This window comes from Coregonus lavaretus, assembly GCF_964263955.1.
Source record: "Coregonus lavaretus genome assembly, chromosome: 2".
Classification (NCBI taxonomy): Eukaryota; Metazoa; Chordata; class Actinopteri; order Salmoniformes; family Salmonidae; genus Coregonus; species Coregonus lavaretus.
The window spans coordinates 73,141,549-73,145,098 of record NC_139989.1 but is presented as its reverse complement, the minus strand read 5'-3'; the positions used below and the strand labels follow the sequence as shown (position 1 = coordinate 73,145,098).

At 37.2% G+C, this 3,550-nt stretch overlaps 1 long non-coding RNA gene across 1 annotated transcript; it reads right to left on the bottom strand.

The window, feature by feature from the left end:
- Nucleotides 1–436: 436 nt before the first annotated feature.
- LOC311142544 lies at nucleotides 437–3,298 on the bottom strand. Its single transcript, XR_014614339.1, has 4 exons — nucleotides 3,196–3,298; nucleotides 2,273–2,392; nucleotides 1,350–1,469; nucleotides 437–540 (listed from the first exon to the last, which is right to left on the bottom strand). It is a non-coding gene; the product is annotated as an uncharacterized lncRNA (long non-coding RNA).
- Nucleotides 3,299–3,550: the final 252 nt, after the last annotated feature.

Sequence of the window (3,550 nt, the reverse complement as noted above, 5' to 3'; positions counted from 1 at the left end):
AGTCTGTTTGATTGAGTGTGTGGACAGGTGTCTTTTATACAGGTAAAGAGTTCAAACAGGTGCAGTTAATACAGGTAATGAGTGGAGAACAGGAGGGCTTCTTAAAGAAAAACTAAGAGGTCTGTGAGACCCGGAATTCTTACTGGTTGGTAGGTGATCAAATACTTATGTCATGCAATAAAATGCAAATTAATTATTTAAAAATCATACAATGTGATTTTCTGGATTTTTGTTTTAGATTCCGTCTCTCACAGTTGAAGTGTACCTATGATAAAAATTACAGACCTCTACATGCTTTGTAAGTAGGAACACCTGCAAAATCGGCAGTGTATCAAATACTTGTTCTCCCCACTGTATTTGTTCAGATCTTGAAGATTCTCCTCTTCAATAGTAATATAATCAATTCTTTCAGTAACTTACCTAGGGTAAAAGGTCACTGGTCCATCACTAAAATGTATAGGATGATCCATAGAGAAGTCACTCTTCATGGACAGATGACTGGGTACTGGAGAGACTGATCTCAGAGTTTGGTTGGAGATTCTGGAAAACATAATAAATCCCCATGAAACTACATTTTAAAATATATAAAAACTATATTTCAAGAGATAAAATACATTACATGAAGCAATAAAATATATGCCATTACATTTTTAAAAAAAACACACTGAGTATACAAAACATTAAGAACACCTTCCTAATATTGAGTTTCACCTCCCCTCTCTTTTGCCCTCAGAACAGCCTCAACTCGTCGGGGCATGGACTCTACAAGGTGTCGAAAGCGTCCCACAGTGATGCTGGCCCATGTTGACTCCAATGCGTCCCACAGTTGTGTCAAAATGGCTGGATGTCCTTTGGGTAGTGGACCACTCTTGATACACACAGGAAACTTTTGAGCGTGAACAACCCAGCAGCGTTGCAGTTCTTGACAAAAACCTGTGTGCCTGGTACCTACTACCATACCCCGTTCAAAGACACTTAAATATTTTGTCTTGCCTATTCACCATCTGAATGGCACATTTACACAATCCATGTCTCAATTGTCTCAAGGCTAAAAAATCCTTCATTAACCTGTCTCCTCCCCTTCATCTACACTGATTGAAGTTGATTTAACAAGTTACATAAATAAGAGATCATATCTTTCACCTGGATTCACCTTATCAATCTGTCATGGAAAAAGCAGGTGTTCATAATGTTTTGTACACTCAGTGTATTAAAATATATGACATAAACAACTAATTATAAGCAGATGCTTTACAGTATATACTCAGATACACAAAATACATCTGGTTTCAGATCTAGAAGATTCTCCTCTTCAATAGCAATATCATCAATTCTGACCAGTAACTTACCTGGGGTCAAAGGTCACTGGTCCATCACTAAAATGTATAGGATGATCCATAGAGAAGTGACTCTTCATGGACAGATGACTGGGTACTGGAGAGACTGATCTCAGAGTTTGGTTGGAGATTCTGGAAAACATAATAAATCACCATGAAACTACATTTTAAAATATATCAAAACTATATTTCAAGAGATAAAATACATTACATAAAGCAATAAAATATATGCCATTACATAAAGCAAAAAGCATACACTGAGTATACAAAACATTAAGAACACCTTCCTAATATTGAGTTTCACCTCCCCTCTCTTTTGCCCTCAGAACAGCCTCAACTCGTTGGGGCATGGACTCTACAAGGTGTCGAAAGCGTCCCACAGGGATGCTGGCCCATGTTGACTCCAATTAGTCCCACAGTTGTGTCAAAATGGCTGGACATTTATTTTGGGTGGTGGACCATTCTTGAAGCACACAGGAAACTTTTGAGCGTGAAAAACCCAGCAGCGTTGCAGTTCTTGACAAAAACCTGTGTGCCTGGTACCTACTACCATACCCCGTTCAAAGACACTTAAATATTTTGTCTTGCCTATTCACCATCTGAATGGCACATTTACACAATCCATGTCTCAATTGTCTCAAGGCTTAAAAATCATTCATTAACCTCTCTCCTCCCCTTCATCTACACTGATTGAAGTTGATTTAACAACTTACATAAATAAGAGATCATATCTTTCACCTGGATTCACCTTATCAATCTATGTCATGGAAAAAGCAGGTGTTCATAATGTTTTGTACACTCAGTGTATTAAAATATATGACATAAACAAATAATTATAAGCAGATGCTTTACAGTATATACTCAGATACACAAAATACATCTGGTTTCAGATCTAGAAGATTCTCCTCTTCAATAGTAATATGATAAATTTTTACCTGGGGTCAAAGGTCACTGGTCCATCACTAAAATGTATAGGATGATCCATAGAGAAGTGACTCTTCATGGACAGATGACTGGGTACTGGAGAGACTGATCTCAGAGTTTGGTTGGAGATTCTGGAAAACATAATAAATCACCATTAAACTACATTTTAAAATATATCAAAACTATATTTCAAGAGATAAAATACATTACATAAAGCAATAAAATATATGCCATTACATAAAGCAAAAAGCATACACTGAGTATACAAAACATTAAGAACACCTTCCTAATATTGAGTTTCACCTCCCCTCTCTTTTGCCCTCAGAACAGCCTCAACTCGTTGGGGCATGGACTCTACAAGGTGTCGAAAGCGTCCCACAGGGATGCTGGCCCATGTTGACTCCAATTAGTCCCACAGTTGTGTCAAAATGGCTGGACATTTATTTTGGGTGGTGGACCATTCTTGAAGCACACAGGAAACTTTTGAGCGTGAAAAACCCAGCAGCGTTGCAGTTCTTGACAAAAACCTGTGTGCCTGGTACCTACTACCATACCCCGTTCAAAGACACTTAAATATTTTGTCTTGCCTATTCACCATCTGAATGGCACATTTACACAATCCATGTCTAAATTGTCTCAAGGCTTAAAAATCATTCATTAACCTCTCTCCTCCCCTTCATCTACACTGATTGAAGTTGATTTAACAACTTACATAAATAAGAGATCATATCTTCCACCTGGATTCACCTTATCAATCTATGTCATGGAAAAAGCAGGTGTTCATAATGTTTTGTACACTCAGTGTATTAAAATATATGACATAAACAAATAATTATAAGCAGATGCTTTACAGTATATACTCAGATACACAAAATACATCTGGTTTCAGATCTAGAAGATTCTCCTCTTCAATAGTAATATGATACATTTTTACCTGGGGTCAAAGGTCACTGGTCCATCACTAAAATGTATAGGATGATCCATAGAGAAGTGACTCTTCATGGACAGATGACTGGGTACTGGAGAGACTGATCTCAGAGTTTGGTTGGAGATTCTGGAAAACATAATAAATCACCATGAAACTACATTTTAAAATATATCAAAACTATATTTCAAGAGATAAAATACATTACATAAAGCAATAAAATATATGCCATTACATAAAGCAAAAAGCATACACTGAGTATACAAAACATTAAGAACACCTTCCTAATATTGAGTTTCACCTCCCCTCTCTTTTGCCCTCAGAACAGCCTCAACTCGTTGGGGCATGGACTCTACAAGGTGTC